The 18760-nt window shown below is 46.1% G+C and overlaps 1 protein-coding gene across 2 annotated transcripts in view; it reads right to left on the reverse strand.

Moving 5' to 3' along the window:
* The window catches only part of RAD54L2 (RAD54 like 2), a 68791-nt gene extending 55003 nt beyond the window's left edge, over positions 1–13788 (reverse strand). For both annotated transcript variants that reach the window (XM_030956519.1, XM_030956517.1), the window contains exon 1: positions 13733–13788. The gene's annotated coding sequence lies outside the window, so the exon portion shown is untranslated. The remainder of the gene's footprint in view (positions 1–13732) is intronic.
* Positions 13789–18760: the final 4972 nt, after the last annotated feature.

Below are 18760 nucleotides of genomic sequence, written 5' to 3' on the forward strand. Positions count from 1 at the left end.
TGCTGCCAAGCAATCAGACATTAAACTAATTTTTATTGGATTCCAACGTAGATTAAAAATCCATTAAAGGATTAAAAACTGTCAGAAACTTCTTTCAGAGTCATTCCCTCCCTGCAGCATTGCACAGTGATAAAAAAACTTAATGTTTAAGTGCCACTTTTCTGCTAGTCCTGAGAACAAAGTAACCAAAACATCTTGGTTCTTGCCTTTCCCACTAAACAGGTCAAAATAAAACACTTACACTGATCTTATCTATCCTGCACAAACACATCTGCTTTAATAACACTGACACTATAGGCAGCTCACATGGAAAGCAACTGGATGAAAGAGCCTCCTGTGGTTCTGTCCTTAGTTATGGAAGCACCACTTTGGTTGTGCTTTGCTGGCTGAAAACTTCCCAATGGTTTGGACAGAGCTGAAAGGGAAAAGAATGCAGCTTACTGTCTCTCCCCACAGAGCACAAATAATCCAACACACTGCTGAGGGGATCGTTTGGATATACACAGAAATCACCCCAATGGAGATAATAAATATTATTTCACAAAAGAAAAAGAGCTATGAGTCTCATGATATGCATATTATATGTTTAGCTTATAAAATTGTGAGTATATAACTCTACATACTGCAGTTTACTTCCAAAAGAGCTTTAAAAGCAGCACAATGCAAGCTGGGCTAAGGAGGTACACAAATATTAGCAGGAAGATAATCTATCCTGAGGGACACCATACCCTTTTGGTAAACATATCCAACTGTCCTGTCCCAATTCATGCAAAACAGGATATTAGCTACCAACCAGCACAAGCACACAGTGTTAAGCCAGGAAGGAGTATCTGAAAAGGGACATATTAACAAATTACTGTAAAATACCATATGACAAATAAGCACCACAACAACCACCCAGAGAAGTAGCTGCTGGCTACCAAACATAGCTCTTTTAGAGTAAAAATGTCACTACCTCCCAAGTGTATAAATTGACTTAACTTTTGTAAATGCTAGCAACGAACTTGCAGTACTTGTTCTTATCAAACACACAATACTGTATATTCATACCCACACAGAATCCAAAATGTTACATTTCCAAGATTCAGAAGCAGAATGACAAAGAGCACTCGGCTGTGATGCAGCCAAAACCCACAACCTTCTGGGTATTCTTTCTCTCAAAGGTAAGAGCAAGCCTCAGTCAAGTGCTTTCCCCAAATGACCACTTCTTCTATCAAAGCTCATTTAGCATTTGCAAATTCTGCCTGGCTGGCAGCTGTGCCCAGTGAGCAAGAACAGAGGGAACAGCAGGAAAGCCAGGTCTTCTCCTGTCCTCTTGACTTGTTACCATCCCAAGTGAAGGCAACCATGTGTCGTAAGAAGGCACCATCCTATGCTCAGATGTTGTTACCTCCCCAAATACAACAGAAATTCAATGTCTTGCCTCATCACTATTTACCTCCCCTCCTTTTCAATTATTAGTTAGGTTACTGAATTATTAGTCAGGTTACTGAATTATTAGTCTTGAATCATAGAACTGCTTGAGTTGGAAAGAGTTCTAAGATCATAGAGTCCAAGCACTAACCCAGCACCATCAGGCTCCCCACTAAGCCATGTCTCCAGGTGCCACACTGACGCATCTTTTAAACCCCTCCAGGGCTGCTGACCTCACCACTTCCCTGAACAGCCTGTTCTGATGCTTGACAACCCTTCCAATGAAGAAATCTTGCCTAATTATCCAATCTAAACCTCCCTGCCACAACCTGAGACCATTTTCTCTTATCCTGTTGCTCATTCCTTGAGAGAAGAGACCAACCCCCACCTGGCTACAACCTCCTCTCAGGGAGCTCTACAGGGCAATAAGGTTCCTCCTGAGCCTTCTTTTCTCCAGGCTGAGCCCCCTCAGCTGCTCCTCATCTGACTTGTGCTCCAGACCCTTCCTCAGCTCCCTTCCCTTCTCTGGAGAAGCTCGAGCATCTCAATATTTTTCTTGTCGTGAAGAGCCCAAAACTCAGCCCAGGATTTGAGGTTCCTCACCAGTGCACAGCACAGGGTACAGTCACTGCCCTGGTCCTGCTGGTCACACCAGTGCTGGTACAAGCCAGGTGCCACTGGCCTCCTTGGCCACCTGGGCTCATGTTCAGCCACTGCAGAGCAGTGCCCCAGGTCCTTTCCTGCCAGGCAGTTTCCAGACCCTCTGCCCCAGCCTGCAGTGCTGCAGGGGGTTGTTGTGGCCTTCCTGCCCTCCAGGAGGTCAACGCTCCTGTCCACACCGGTGTCACCTGCAAACTTACTGAGAGTGCCCTCAATCCCCTCATCCAAGTAACTGATTAAGATATTAAATAAATAGGTGTGACCCCAATCCCAAACTCTGGGCAACCCCACTAGTGCCCAGCTGGATGTGGCACCATTCTCCACCACTCTGGGCTTGGCCAGTTTTTTTGCCCAGTCATTTAAATGAACTTGTTCATTCATCTATTGGAGAAATTCTTGATTATTATTGATTTAGGCTGAAATAAGAAATTTTTCTAACTACAGCTCTTATCTTGATGGGAGATTTTGGGTACAGTTAACAGCATTCTTTAACAGAGAAAACTAATTACATTGCACTTCCAAAGGAGATTTACTGGCAATGCTGTAAAATCTCAATCAACTTCATTCATAGTTGTCCCCTTGCTAGGAATGAAGGAGGCAGATGATAAAAGTTAAAGACTTTCTTATCTCAATAAAGGGATAGATGTTCACAAAGAGGCAGAGTATCTCATTCTGTTAAAATAAGCATTTCACTGACCAGAGGTATTGATTTAGTTGAAATATAAGATCTCCTCTCTTGTTTTTTGTGAGTGCTATGGTAAGTACAGGAGGAAGGAAAAGGCACCTCTAAACAATTTTTTTGTAAGGGAGAAAAAAAATACATTTTTCTACAGAGTCTGTATGACTAAGCAGATCACCCACTTCTCCAGTGTTCTCTACTCATTATCTGGGTCTTACTTCTCTCAAGCAGTTGACTATTGTCTCTATAAAATAAACAAATTCAGATCACAGACCTGAACTACTCCCATTCATTGGAGAACAGGATGTGAAGTTACGGTTGACAGAAACTTAAAAATGCTGGCTAGGGTGAATCTTATTATGCATTGTCCAGAATTAGGAACTCCCCACCACCAAAAAAAACCAGCTTCCCAAGGAAATTCTTCTCCAGAGATAAGAGGACCACATACCAAGACTGAGGGAAAAATCTGGGGAAAAAAAAATTCTCTTCTGGGATAACAGCTTTTCCCCAAACATCTCATCTCAAATGCACTCCTTCTATTCTAAATCTTCTCCATTCCATGCAACAATCACCTTGACACCCAGTTTTCAAGGCAGCTGTTCCTCCCTATTTAGAGCCTGTGTTACACTTCATTTTGCTAAGCACAAAAAGGCACTGGTCTTGTAAGGTTTATTTCTTGGTCCTGTTCCCTAAATTCCTTGACACCTACGGACAAGGAACTTAAAATCCAACTGATGTCACCACTCCTACAACAACTTCTCAATTTAAGAAAATATTCTTTGTTCCTGCTATCTCCTCCACCCCAACATCCCCTACAAAAGCAAGATGATGTTCCTTACTTCCTATGCCTGGAAGTTTGGTTGCTGAGGTGCATTCCATAACCCAAGCACTTGTATTAAGGAAGGAATATACAGCTTTTGCACTAATTCAGGAAAGGAAAAGCCACAGCCAGCTGCCTTTTCACACAAGTGTTAAGTAGCAATGCTGCAAGAGTAATCAAACGTCTGGGCAGTTATATTACACTGGGAATTATGTTCCTTTTGCTTCCACCAGAGAGTGATGCAAATAATAAATGCAAAGACTGAATAAAAAAGCACACTAAACAGAAGATGGCAACCAAACTCTGATGCTAAACCCACCAATTAGAGAGACAGAGACGTGCCTTGACACTGACAGAGAGTTTTCAGATTTCACAGGCACCAGAAGGGTAATAAACATTTGGCCTTGATTAAATAACCCATTTTCCCTCTTGCTGACTGCAGCCTCCCAGGCCTCGGACACATTTTCTGCAGCAGCTGCTCTTTTCCCAACTCACACACTGCTCCCACACCATGCCAGCACAACCCCTCTGTGTGGCTGGACAGCAATCTGATTCAGCTGAAAACCTACCTGGAAGCAAAATTCAGTTCCCAAACGTGATCTACCTACCACAAAGTTACATGAACAGCTTTGTGGGCACAAAGGGGAAAAAAAAACAGTGAGAGGGTGAGAACATGCATCCCTGGGTAAGGGCTGACCAAGCTGGAGTCACTGTCACCAAGGCCATGCTCTAAGCAGCCAGACACTGCTCCAGTGCAGGGGACAGACAGCATTTCTATTTGAGAAAGTGAGATGGTCCTTGTGATAAAGCTTCCTTGCCTTCAAAACTCCAGCTCAAAGGATGGTGCATGTAGCCAAGGTGAGAATCTTCTCAATTGTCTCTTTCTTTGAGTAATCAAGGCATCACTATGTGGTTTGTGTAAATTGGTTCTGAACTTCATTTTGCTGGACTTTCTCAATTGATAAAACCAATGCAACTGCCACTCAAAGCATAGAAACATAAAGTATATCATCCAGTCAGACATCCTTGCTGTGCATGTCTCTCTCCCCACAGCAAATACTCTAAAACTGCCCAAAGCTCAAAGCAAAATACACCTCCTCATGTAAATCCTTGCATGTAGCATCTTACTGAGAGCCTCTGTAAACAGGTCCTTCCATGTGGGCACCAGAAAAGGCAGGATAAGGCTGTTTTAGGGAACATGAAGATAAGCTGTCCCAACCTTGAGACACTGGTAACCTGCACTGACAGAAATTTCTCTGGGTCAGGGCATGTCCCCTCTTAAATGCACTCAGGGGGACTTGTTAAAGGAACACCTCTATGGGGTGACAAAGGGAAGTGATGCAATCTGTACCATGAGAACAAATGGGTAATTTCTTGAACCTCATGAGAGGAATTTACTTTGGCCATAATGACCTCCCCCTTCCTGAGATCAGGGGCTGATTTTTATTCCTTGAATAAGAGAATCACTTTCTTTAGCCCTCTGCCTTTCTTCATTTTCTTGTTGTATCTTATTATATCTGGGATAAGTAGATATTCCTGGGCTGTCCTAGAACATAGACCTTTCCCCAAAATGCAACCAAGATGCACTGTGGGGATCTGGCCATAAATATATACAGGTGTATGTAGCCTCTAATGCACATCCCCTGTGTTTGCTTTGTGCTTGTTTCACCCAGCACTTGAACTTCACCCAAACTGTTCAGGGAGACATAAACAACCTTGGCATGAGGTCCTCAAAGTCTTCTCTCATCCGTTCTTCTTACAGAAATGCAGTTGCCACTCCAGAGGCCACTGCTCTTAGACTCAATTTTCTGACCCAGGCCACAGGTAAACTTTTTTACATTCTATAAGTTATACTAAATACTGTCACAGCCAAGCTGTGATACAAGTGAGAAGAGAAGTGACAGGACCCCTCAGCAACCATTAGAAAGATACCTGTCTGATATAGGATACAGGAGGAGTTCCAGCACATTAAGACCAAATGAAATTAAAAAATCTGAAATCCTTATCTCCTGAGTTCTACAATCTCCTCCAATCCCCAAAATCTTACACAGCCTCCCCGACAATTAACTCTGTTCACCTTCAATCTTCCCTGCCATAAAGCAACTGTAAAGAGAATCCAGAAGAACATTGTGGGGAGGGAGGGAAGGTAAAGAAACTGTTTACTTATAACCACTTCTGTCTCTCTTCACTGCCTTCCTTCTCTTTGTCAGCAAAATGGGTCAGACAAGATAACAGAAAGGAGAGCAAGAAATGCAGAGGAGACACACCCCCTCCAAGCTGCAAGGAAATTGAAAGATAAACAACTTCCCTCAACAGAAGGATTTACCTCTAAGTCTTCCTGCACAGGCCAGCCCAGGAGTGTAAAAAGAAGAATACAAGACCTTGCCAAAATAATAAAGTAAGTCTTAGAGGGGAAAACATAACACTTAGCTGGAAAATGCTCCAAGGTCAGCAGGACAGCCTCTTTCAGTGATAAAAGAAGTCACTTGTTACAGGGCTGACCCTTCCCCAAACCCAGATGTCCTGAACAGACAGATTACATCTGATGCTTGCTGGAACAAGGGCTGGTGTAGGCACACATCCCCTGCAGAAGTTGAGGGGGTGCCTGGGAAAGGCCACAGAGCATCCAGCTCCTGCATTTCCCATGGCCCTTGCTCTGACACATGACTGGGCACGCACCCATCCTGTGATGGGGAAAGGATCAGGATGTCTGGAAAGGTGCCTACCAGGCACAAGCTGCTGTCACAGCCAGATTTGCTTCCATTGTGCTTCCAGAAGGGTTTAGGAAAACATCCCAAACCAACTGTCCACAGAGAACCCACAGACAACCAGTAATCTCCCTAATGGCCAAGGCAGGAGAGGACCCATGGATTTTTCCTCTCTACATCCTTCACTGTTTTGGCAGACAGAACACAGCAGAAATCATTCCTCTGGTGGACAAGGGACACACTGATTTCATACTACCAGGGACACAAAAGGCACAGCATCCTTATGCATCCACACATAGCCACCTCTGCCAGCAAGAGCACATGCAATTTCTTCCCCCAATGAAAAATCAATTTCTACAGAATGTAAAGACTACTCACTACTGGAGTAAACATCTTCAGAGCACATTATGAGATTTTTTTGAGGAAAAACACTGGGGAAGATATTCCAATCTCTTCAGAAAATGAAATAGCCACCCGTCCTTCCACATACAGCCCCTTCCTCTCCCCATCACCAAAAATGACAGTGCTTCCCAAAAAAAGAGATCACAAATACTTGATTTCATTTAAGTACATGGTGCATACAAGCACATCTATTCCATCAAGAGAAAATGTACACTTCATAGATTAAAAGGAGTGCTGTAAGAGAACAACCACCACCACCAGATCCTGTGAGTGACTCTAGCACGTGCAGGAAGAGTCTGAACACTGGGTGAGATCTGTTTAGCAAGTGCCAGTGCCCCTGCACTTGTGTGGTGGCAGGTACGCTCGTACATTTACACTGCATTTCCTCACACAGATCTTCCAAATGAAACTCCATCGGGACTTGATGACTTCTGGAGATTGAGACATCCTAATTTTCCTTAATACTTATAAGCATCTTCCTAATGTCTTCAGTGGTTGATCACATTCACTGTTAACAATCTGTGCCTCTTTCCTAATTTGAAATAATCTTTTTAACTTCCAGGCACTGACTGCTATTATATCTTTTTCCACTGAATTAAAGAGCCCTTTGGTACACAGCCTATTCTACCCAAAGAAAATTGAGAAACTTTTAAATACCTTGTGATAAGCTAAACTGATTGAACAGTTCAAGAAAAAGTTCTATAATGAGCAGTTTAATCCCTGAAATAACAGTGAACACCACATCTTTCTTGTCTTTGAACATCTCTTTAAAAACACCAACATTAAACCTTGTCAAAATCCTCCACAACTGATTTCACCTCTCTGTCCTCATTCAGTATTTCCTGTTATTATGAATGTACGTTAGTATTTAAAAATTAATTAGCTTATTTTAAGCTCTGAGGACTCACTGCCATATATCTGCTCTTCTCCTGCCATCCTTTCCAAGGTCACTGGTTTCTGGAAGCACAATTCTGTATTCTAAACCTACAGCCTCCAGTCTTTCCCATAACATGCATAACGTGCCCCAGCTCTATAAAAACATTTGGCCATATTAAACCCAGTTACCCAAACAACTCAGAGGACACTGTACAGCTGCTGCTCCTTCTTCATGCTTCATCACTCAGGCACAACCTTTACATAATCCACAAATTTGAATAGCTCTAATTTCATGTTTTCTTCCAGGCCACTGACAAAATTACTACAAAGCTCTGGACCTACTATAAATCCCTGGAAAAATCCTCCATTCATATCCTATTTTCCACATCCACTGTTTTTAATCCAGTTGTTGACTCATAGATCATACATGAAACTGTATCTGTTGAACAACATTCACTTTTCAACAACACCCTCATTGACTGAAGCAGTCATGGGAATACAATCACCACACAAATCCCATTTGTAAGTATGTGTTTGATACAAGAGGTTTAATTAGAGTTTTTTGATCTTCCAGAGCACTGCTACTCCCCAGCCACGTAACAAAGTCTCTTTTGCTTCACTAATTTTGAGTAAATGCCACCAGCAGCCCTCCTCAATCAATTCCTTTTGGAACAACATTCCATTTTTCACGTTGACTCAGCAGGCAGTCAGAGCACCTGCACTCCACTATCCACTCCCAGGCTTTGTCAGGTCCATGGATTTTGCTTGGTTTGGGGTTTGGTTGGTTGTGGTTATATCAGCAACAAACAGCTAGGGCAATTCACATAAGATCAATACATTTTAACAACCTATTTATTCTGGATTCAACAATTCCAAATATAATAACTCACACTTCCCTGATGCTGATGTTCTGGGTAAGACTGGACAAACTGGAGAAAATCTTGGGTGAATTACCATGTCTCTAAAATGTCATTTCCCTAGTTCTGTTGGGCTAGAAAAGTTCTCTTCACAAGAATTTTAGATAAAAACTTTCACTGTGAAGAGAAGATAGTACAAGTCAAAATTATGTTACTTTCACCATGTTTCAATTCCTTCCCATCCTGTGGTTGCCCTACAAACTCCTTGTACCCAACCAGCCAGATTCTGCCCTTGCATAGCTCCATTTCTTTGGTAATTAGATCAAGCTGGTTTGCCACAGAGAACACCAGAGTAAAGTTTGCTGCCAAATCACTACAAAACCCCTTTAATTGCTTTTATAAGTTTAGTGCCTCTCTTATATAAAGCGTGCTGTTTTGCACTTGACTCGACCAAAGTCCTCATGGTTCAGTGTAAGTTTCAATGTATTTGTAACCCAGGAAAGCACGTGGGCATGTTGAGCTTTTCCACCTTTGGTTTTCTACTTATCTGCCATCCACCAGCATAGAAACAGTTACAGTGGCAGAAGAGAAATTTCGCTACCATGCTCAATTCTTGGCTAGCTCCTACCAGTACCATTGTGTGTGCCTGTGAAGAGAAGGAGACAGTAATTTAAGTCATACCAGCAAGCAGCTAGTTCATCTCATCAACTCTCCTCTGCTTCAAAGAGGTGCCCAAGAAGCAAATGGTAGCTGCACTTTGCAGCTCAGAAATTCCTCTTAGGATTTAGGGCAGTAGTAGAGGGCACAGTCTGTATGGTCTGAATGCTGCACTCTGTGTTTATACCACAGGCTGCACTGATTGCCTCTAAGAGATTTCTTCAGCCTGGTTTCAAAGCAAGTGGCTAAAGGTCTGCCCCTAAAGATTTCTGCATCTTTGAATGAGATCTTCACTCATGAAGCTATTCAGCACTTTTCCCCAGCACAGGATCAATATTTCCTCCAGACAGGTGCCTACCAGCCTTTACATCTTTCCCAATGCTTGAATAACTGACTGTCACTAACACCAAACTTGGGTCATTCTTCCTTTCTTTCTTTGTGCATTCCAACTTGCAGATACACCCTCAAAACAGCAGCTTTGGGACAAGCTGACAGGCCACCCCAGAGGGCTTCAAATCACTGCTCCTACTTGCAGGTTTTAGAGCACAAAGAAAAAGCTGCTATGAGATCTAAGTGATTGGATGTAACACTTCAAGTGAGTCACAGACACCTCTGAAATGCCACAAGATTTTTGGAGGTGTCAGACTGACCCCAACTCCAGCATTACCACTGAGTAAGAGCAAGATTTCAATTACTGCAGCTGCTCTGAGATTGCAACAGCACTGAATCAGCCTTGCTCACAGGACTGCACAGAAATTCTGCTACTCCACATCAGGCATAAATTGAGTCAATAGTGCATCTGACCTTTAAGAATTTCTGAAAGGTTATTTTCTATATCTTTAGATATTTTTCAAAGTAACAAATCTTATTGATATTCTTATGCAGTTTTACATCTGCATGAATGAAAGCAATATATACTTTTTCACCTTTTTATTCCCCCTCAAAATTTGTTTCAACTTCAGGTATAACAATCTTGTCAGCAAATGTGCAGTTGGCATTTGCTGGTTATCACATACAAAATATTGATCAATAACTCACTATTATTTAGAATGGCATGCCACCAGCAAGCTGGTTTTAAAACATGATGACTTAAAAAAACAAAAACAAAACAATACCACCACATTCTCAGAAACTCAACCAGTTTCTAAAGGTGCCTATTCCACAAATTTTACCTTCTCATACCAGCAAGAAGCTAGTTCCTGTAATTCCACCTTCTTTCTTCTCCCAGTATATAATGACACTTGATTTCATCAGCTAATTCTGTCCTTTTCTCAAACAACAAGTGTTTATTTATTATTTCATCATTCCCCTTCCTCTTTAAGATTGTTTCTTAATAAGCATAAAGCCCTAAAAAATTCAATGTGAGGTTTTTAAAAGTTAACAAGGTACAAAATTTTCATTCATTGTTTCAAATTACCCATCAGATTCTACACAAGTCTTCTCCTGTGCTGGCAAAAGTACTCAATAAGCACTGGTTTGGGTGGCAGAGCTCTCTATATTTTTATATAGCTAAAATATTGCTTAAACACAACAAATTCTTGTCTTGAGATGAGCATTCTCTGAAACAAGTTCAGCTGTAATTCACTCAACAATCAGGTAAATATAATGCGGAAATTATTTTGTGTAAGCAGAAAACATGTCTCAAAACTATATCTGTATCAAGGATCTAGGAATAGTAAACAGTACTTAACCTCTGCAGGAACTAAGATCTGGAGAATTAGATTTAAAATAAGAGACTTTGTTAGCAGAGAATATTATCCCACAAGGTATTGTCTCCCAAAAACTTCTAGGCACCTGATGGAAACAAGTCCAGAGAAATTACAGGAACACTGTTGCATGGTAACTAACAGCATTCTTAAAAACCTTGTACCCAACTGTTTCATTCAACTGACACCCATTTTCACCTTGTTTGAAAGCACACTTCCTGCATTGTTACATTCTGGATTTGATCACATGGGATTCAACTCCATCCCCACGGGAAAAGCTGGCCACTCCCATCCTAGCACAGTGACTGGATGCATCTCCAATAAGTGTTTCAAAGGACAGAATCCTGAGAAACAAAGTGAAGGCAAGGCAACAGGCAGGCCTGTCAGCTGGGAACTCAGGACACCTGGGACAGCAGAAAACCTAAGAAAGGGAGCCAAGAGAACTGGAATATGTGGAGAAGGATGGAACAAGCGCTGCTCAGTGCTGCAGGGGGTGTGATGTGATGTGTGTGTACCCACACATGTGTGTGCACAGGAATGAGGCTCTGCAGAGCTGTGTGGCAGCAGGGTGAGACATCAGTGCTACAAATACATCCCTGCACACAGGAGATGTAGCACTGGGCTGTACCAGCAGGAGCACGGCCCCCTGACCCAGGGAAAACACGGCTCCCTGGCACTCAGCACTTTTCAGAGCACTGCAAACACCACGGGCAGTTCTGGGCACCCCCAGTACGTGCCAGGCACTGATCAACCTGAGTGGGTTTGGTGGAGGGCCACCAAGATGCTCAGAGGGACAAAGCTGTGTGAGGAGAGGCTGTGGGAGATCCAGACTGGAGAAGAAGAAGCTCTGGGGATCTGACAGCAGATCTGCTGGACCTCCAGGGGGTCTGTGCACAGGGACACACAGCAGGACATCAGACACAAACTGCAATGGTGCAGGTGTGACCCGACCTAGAGAAAAGGTTTTTCCTTTCCTGGTGAGGACAGTCAAGCACCACAGCCAGGACACAGAAGCTGACAAACTTTTTTAATTCAGGTCTTAAACCCTCCAAAGACAAAGTCCTGGTCTGACCTTGGTGTGCATCCCACTTTGAGCAGCAGGTTGGACTAGACAGCTCTTGAGGCCCTTTCCAGTCTGAATTATTCCCCAATGTCAACTTGGATCCCAGAGGACACCACAATGTCCTGTTACAGACTTACTATGCCAGGTTATACCTTCCAAATCTTCACTAAAATGCCACCACTGTTGAGAGGACACAAAACCCTTGCTGTTTCTTTCATCTTCTCATGGGTTCCCACCCAGGATCTGCAATAGCCTTGAGTATCTAATCTGGAATTCCAAGAAATTTTAGAGGTCAGAAGTTACCACTGAGTGCAGAACAAGTAGAACCCAGTGCCTAAGCATTCAGAGCTTTTTTGGGAGAAGGTGGTGTTTACTTCAAGGCAGAAAATGTCACACATCCACAACAGCTCTTCCTTAAAGTAGCAATTGTACATTTCTTGAAAATTTCACATTCAGCACCTACCCTCAAGGAACAATCCCTACATTCTGATGCTGTTAAGGCACAGAGTGAGAAGCTACATTGTTCTCTCTGTATAATCAGGGTCTACAGCTCCACACCTGGGAAAAGAAGCCTCACTTAGCAAACCAAAACCATGCCAGCTCCCACCAGGAGCACCTGCAGTGGTCTAAGCAGACTGCTTTGTTTTTATTCTTCTGCTGGGTGCTGCTGCCCCTAGAGCAGAGCTACTTAAACAAAGGCTGTTTATTCTAAATTAATTGATTCTGCATTGAAGCACACAGAGACCACTCACAAGGCCCATTACTCTAAGTCAGGAAGGGGAGCTACCACCTTCAACCAGGCAGCAGAACATCTCAAACCAACACAGAAGTTTCTGCACAGATTTCCTATAGACTAAGTGATTATTCACCAAGTATGATGCTTGCATAACCATACAAAGGATATCCAATGTTAACAGTCATAAAGACAAGCAAATGTAACCATCTTATTAGCATTTAAAAAAAGGAAAAAATAACTGTTACTTCCTTTTACTGTTTGGGTTTTTCCTGTTTAGTGTTTGGGGTTTTTCTTTTTGGTTTTTTAAATCAAAATTCCCCCACCTGCACACAGACTGGAGGGATGTAGTAAACTTTTTTAAGCACCAGTTTTGTACCAACCGATTAAGAGATGGGATGGGATTTCAATGGAGTTTGCAAGCATCTCTCAAATGTGAGCACTGAAACATACAGCCACCCAAAACTCATCCTCGGAGGGAGCAAGTTAGAAAGCTGGAGACAGGATCCGGAGAGGAGAGGTAACAGGATCAGCAGCACCAGCTCGGCACTCCGAGCCTTCCCCTTCCACGGCTCACAAACGACTCTCACGCAGACAATAAATTATGACTTTGCATGTCTGTTTAGCAGTCCCACAGACCATGTTTACCAGTCCCACAGATCGCTGCTGCTGGGCCACAGCGGAGCGCGACAGCGGCCGTGCCGGGCACCGCCGGGCCCTTCCGTCCGAGCACCGCGCTGCCGGCGCGGGCGGACCCCGGCACCCCACGGGGGGCGTGCGCACCCCCGGCTTCCCCACAATCACAACCCCGCTCAGGCTCCGAAGCTCAACCGGGCGCGCCCCGGGCAGGCCGCCCCGCTCCCGGTGGCGGCTGCAGCCTCAGCCCCGGGCCCGGCAGCCCCCGGCTCCTCGCCCCGCACCGGGACCCACCCCCGGGCGGCCCGGCAGCACCGCCCCTCCGCCCTCCCACCCCCGCAACGCTCCCGGCCCCTCGGACCGCGGCAGCCGCTCCCCCCGCCGCCCCCCACCCGGCGCCCACCGCGGGCCGGGCGGGCGCCCCGCACACCCCCGGCGGGGCGGGCGGGCCTTCGCCGGCGTGCCCTGCCCGGCCCGCTCCGCTCCCATTGTGGCGGCGGCCCCGCAGCGCTGCGCTCTCACCTGGGCGGCGGGCGGGGGCTGCGGCCCGGCGGCCCCGGCGAGCTGCGGCCGCCCCGCCGCCTCCTCCCGCCTCCGCCGCTCCTCGGGCTCCGCCGCCGCTCGGGGCCGCCCCCCGTCGCAGCGCCCGCCTCGTCCCCCGGGCAGCAACAGGCACCTCCGCCGCGAAGGTTCCGCAGGGCGCAGAAAGGTTCCCCCCGGCCTGCGGGGTCCCGGGGCTGGAGCGGGATGGGGCGGGGTGGGGGGGCCCGGCTGCTGCTGCCGCTGCCATGGGCCGTGAGGAGAGCGACTGCAAGGGGCAACCCCCCACCGCCCGCGGAAAGCGGCTTATTAGCCACAGGGACCCGTGGTCATTAAGGCTAAGTAGCCTCGGGGGCCTCTCCTCCGGGCAGGGACAATGAGGAGCTTAGCTTAGCTCCGGGCCTTGGCCCCTCAGGGTTAAAGCCCTCCACATGCATAAAAACCCATCCCGCTCCGAGCCCCTTCTCTAGAGCTGGGATCTTCACAGGAGAGAACTTTATTATTTCTCGTTCCCAGTGATACAGGACCCGTTTATATTCACCACTGCTATTCCCTGTTCTCCTGCCAGAGCCTGGCTCTGCTGCCTCCATACCCTGCCCACAGGCACTGGGCAACCATTGCTGAGCCCACCCAAACCTCCTCCAGCTCCGCATTCCCACTTCCCTCAGCCTGTTAAACCCCAGCCTGTCTGCAGCCTCACCAAGGTTCTTAAAAACTCAATCTCACATACCAGGGGTATCCAAAAGCGAAGGCAGCATTTCAGATATGAGTGCTGAGGAAAAGGTGAGTTCCTTGCTCATCTCCATGGGCTGGCTGTGGTCCCACAGACTGAGAGCCCAGTGTGCCCATGGCCTCTGTCACTGCCAGGACACTCTACTGACACCACACCGAGGTGCTCAGCCTGCACAGCAGCCTGAGTTCTGTGTTTTCATCTGTTACAGGGAACAAAAAGCACAAGTCCAGCTGAGAAAGTGCCTGTCTGGCTCCCCGTGCTCAAATATCCGGAGCAAGAAAAATACAAGTGGGAGACTGGCATCTGGGACTGGGTATGTACTGGCAACCTGAGCATCATCAGTGTAACTCAACTGTGAGTCCTTCAGGGGCCTCCTGGGTTTTGGGGAAGCCAGAGCTGATCCAAAATCAAAAGGCCGCTGTACCACAGAGCTATGTCACAAACTGTGTGCCCCAGGGTACCTGGCAAAGGCACTAAGGGATCGCAGTAAACCTTTACCCTTCTGCCCATCTAGACATATCCAAATCCTCTATGGGACCTTCTGCTGATAAACCTGATATGAAAGTCCAGATTTTCCTTCCATGCCTCTGCCTGTCACACAGGGGAGGCCTTCAGAGGGAGGGATGGTGGCAGAGACCTCAGAAGCAACAGAACAAGTCCAAGTTAAAGCAGGCAGAATGCCCCCAGCAGAACAGAGAGGAGTTTTTATGGGATTTTAATGTGCTATGCTCCAGGCATTTGCCCCACAGCAACGCGGACAAGCACAGCCCAGCTAAGGGTGGCTGCTTCACAGGCCAGTCCTCTGAGCACTCCAGCAGCTAAGCACCTCCTCCTTATTTCTAAAAGAAAACAGAAAGCCCAGAAAGTTATTCTTGGTTTCTGTAGATGTTCACCCACAAGATACCATGTATCTTTCACAGCCCACAAATCTTTGCAGTGGGACACCCCTATCGTCTGGTGGACACCTTGGGCTGGGTCTGCACAGGGAGCTGCCTGCACAGTCCCTCTGCAGAGCTCATCCCTTCACACAGCTCCACATCTGCCACACTTCCCCAGCAGGCAGCTCGTGCTGCAGCCTTGGGACATCGCCTGATGCCACCAAAGGCACTCAGTCCCAGCAGCAAGCGGGGTTATGACTGCTGGTTTGCAACTCTGAGGCTGGAGTTGCACCATCCAGAAAGAACTGGGGTGGCAAACTCAGGTGTTACTTCTCAAGGAAATACCCTCAAGTCCCACCACACACAACAGGTCTGGCTCTTTAAACAGGTACCAGCTGTCCTTTACCATCTCTGGTGGAGGATTAGTTTGTAGCAATGACTCCTCCCAGAATAAGCAAATAAAGAAATGGTCAGAAATCTTCCAGGTGGGATCAGTGGTTGCCCCATAACTTCAGTGGAGCAGCCACCTACACAACCCCCCAAGTGCTTTTGCAGCCTTTCACACATCAGCCATCAACAGAAGAGCCCTACAAACAGCCAACACTGCTCCTCAGGCCAGTGGCTGGTTGCTCACCACAACATGTGACCCCTGCCCTTCCCTCATGTCCTATGTCTCAGCCTAATACAACAGGGCACCTGGAGCAGATTTTGCCCTGAGCTGGGCAGGCATTCAAGTATTGGGAAATTCCTGTAGCTGGGTGTTGGGAAGCACCAAGGTAAAGGGACATGGAGCACTCCTGCTTTGCCAGGCTCTGTTTCAGTCTCAGAGTTGACACTCAGCTTTTTAAACCCAAGCTGTGCACAGATCCAAGGGGAGACCCATAAGATCTGAAGAGCAGTTGATTTTGGCCTGCAGATCAGTATGTGGGGGTAGAATATGTGAACAGCTACAGAACATTCCCCACCTGAGTCCCTGGCTTTCCAGAACACCCCAGGGCACTGGGTGTCCTTTGGAGACCCCTGCACATATCCAAGGAACAGCACAGCCGCACCTCTAGGGTAAATAAAGCTGACTGATTGATGTCCTACAACTGGATCCCAAAAGAGCAAGGCAGACATTGTCTTAATACAGGAAAGGCCATCAGATTCCAAAGCAAGAGCTTCAACTTCTGACTCTTTAAATGCTCATATCATTTACAGTCTGAATGGGGTTCTTGGGCAGTATCAGTTACATGGATTAGGAGCTGTAGAGGACATAAGTACAATTCCTCTTCCTGAGTTTTTTACAGCTTAATGGACAGGAAGCATTGTTGATGAGCCTCCAGCTTCTTACACTATGGCCAGAATCTCCCCATCTTCCTTTTGTGCTTTTTTCTGTCCTAGAATCACTCTCAATTAACAGTACAAAAATAAAACCCATGTCATCCATCTCTCCTAAGCTGCACATGCATTATTCATCACCATGCCCTAATTGATTCTCTTATAACCATGAGCACTTCTGCACTTGGCTGTGTTCTTCTTGTCCAGCAGAGCACAATTTATGAAGTTTTATTCCACTTGGAAAAGGCACTTTCAAAGTGGTACCTTCCATGACTATTCTGATCAGAACACCAGGTTTGATCTCAATGCATGCAGACCTCAGTCCTGAGTTTTGTGCCCAGATAAAAGTGTCAATCAAGTAGCTCTGGTGCACTGATGCTCAGTGTCCTGACTGGGAGGTCAGTACTGTTCTGAATACTCTGGGCCTTCTTCCCCATAACAGGATCTATAAAAGAGGTAAAAAGGATTTGAAAAGGACTCCACAGCCCTGATTAAATGCTCTGAAATGTATAATCAATAAAACACATAGGGAGCTAAAATCCCCTCTCAATAGCTTTCCATGGAAGTTAGAGAAGCATCTCCTGAACTACTCAGCCAGAGGACAAGACTCTCTGAAGGCTCCCTCCAGAGCAAGAGAAAAATGCATATCCCATTTACATGAGGATAACTCAGCTTTGCCTTCAGCACCCTGACACCAGAATACCTCTGGATTCTTTCATCCTAAGGTTTGACCAGGTTTTCACAGGAAAGCCTGTGACAAAAAGCTTAGAAACAGCACATTTTTATCAAGGTGCAGTCCAGACACTCCGTGAGATGATCAGGTCTGAATTTCACTCTGCAACTTGAGCAAATACAAGTCAGCATATGACACCCTATACAAAGTGATTAATGAATCAAACCTCACCATTGGCACAAGTATGTTTGGTTTGATGGGACCATATATCACAGCAATTTCTTCTCAATTTCCTCTCTAGTGACACCACAATTCCTCCTACTGGTGAAGGAAGATCCTTCTCTTTCAAATGTGGAATCTAACCTATTATGCCAACAGCCACTGAAGAGACACAGACATCAGTGTGCCATGGTGACACCACTTGTGCTCCCTGAAGACCTTCTGTGGCCAGGGCTGTCACACAGTGCTCTGCATCACACCACCATTCACCATTAACCACATCTGAGTTGCCTCCTTTTCCTCATGCCTTTACAAGTCTCTGATATTCCTCATTTCTCCATTTGGTGCTTGTTCCAGGTGCTATTCACTGGTCCCTTTGCTTGCTGCTGCATTGTTCCAGTGTGAAAGAAAGGGGACATTCCAGGCAGTCCCTCACACGGAGCCCATCCCAACTACAGGATGGGAAACCTGACAGGGCTGACAAGCTGTTTTCATTCATCCTGAGAGAAGTGGAAAATCAGAAACAGAAGTTCACTCATTTTCTAATATCCCAACCTATCGCTGAGCTTTGTACTGAAGGACTTAGTCAAGGAGTCACGAGGGAGCCCCAGCTCAGAGCAGCCTGTTCGGTTTGTGGTGCCCCAGCCCCACGGGCATTTAATCAGCGGCACGATGGCTGGATTTCACCTGCACTGCCACACTCGGCCTGCAGCCTCCTTCTTCCCCCGCTAGAAGGGGCTGAGAACCAGCCACGGCCGGGCAGGGAGTGAAACAAGGGAGTTTAGTCACGGGCAAGCTCAAGGCAAACCCCACCACACGAAACAACTTGAACACTTCCTCTGCCTGCTCTGCACTAGCCCAATCCAGAAGGGATTCCGTGTCTCGACAAAGCAGGATCTCTCTGCTTGAAAAGCTGCCACTTTGCTTTCTTAACCCTCTGGTGAGCTGCTCTGGGGAGGATTTCAGTACTGAAATGCTGTAATGTCAGTGCATATCTCAGCACAGCACTGCTCACTTGAAACACTCTTCAGCCTTCAACACTCCAATTTCAAACACTGGGTGCAGAAGGTGAAACAGGGCACCACTTCTTCCAGATGAGGCTGGAAGGTTTATGGTTTTAGGAAAGTAAAGAAAATAGCAAAGATGTGATGGTATAACAGGAGGAAGAAAGATCCAGAGAGGGTGTT

Source organism: Camarhynchus parvulus, chromosome 12 (assembly GCF_901933205.1).
Source record: "Camarhynchus parvulus chromosome 12, STF_HiC, whole genome shotgun sequence".
NCBI lineage: Eukaryota > Metazoa > Chordata > Aves > Passeriformes > Thraupidae > Camarhynchus > Camarhynchus parvulus.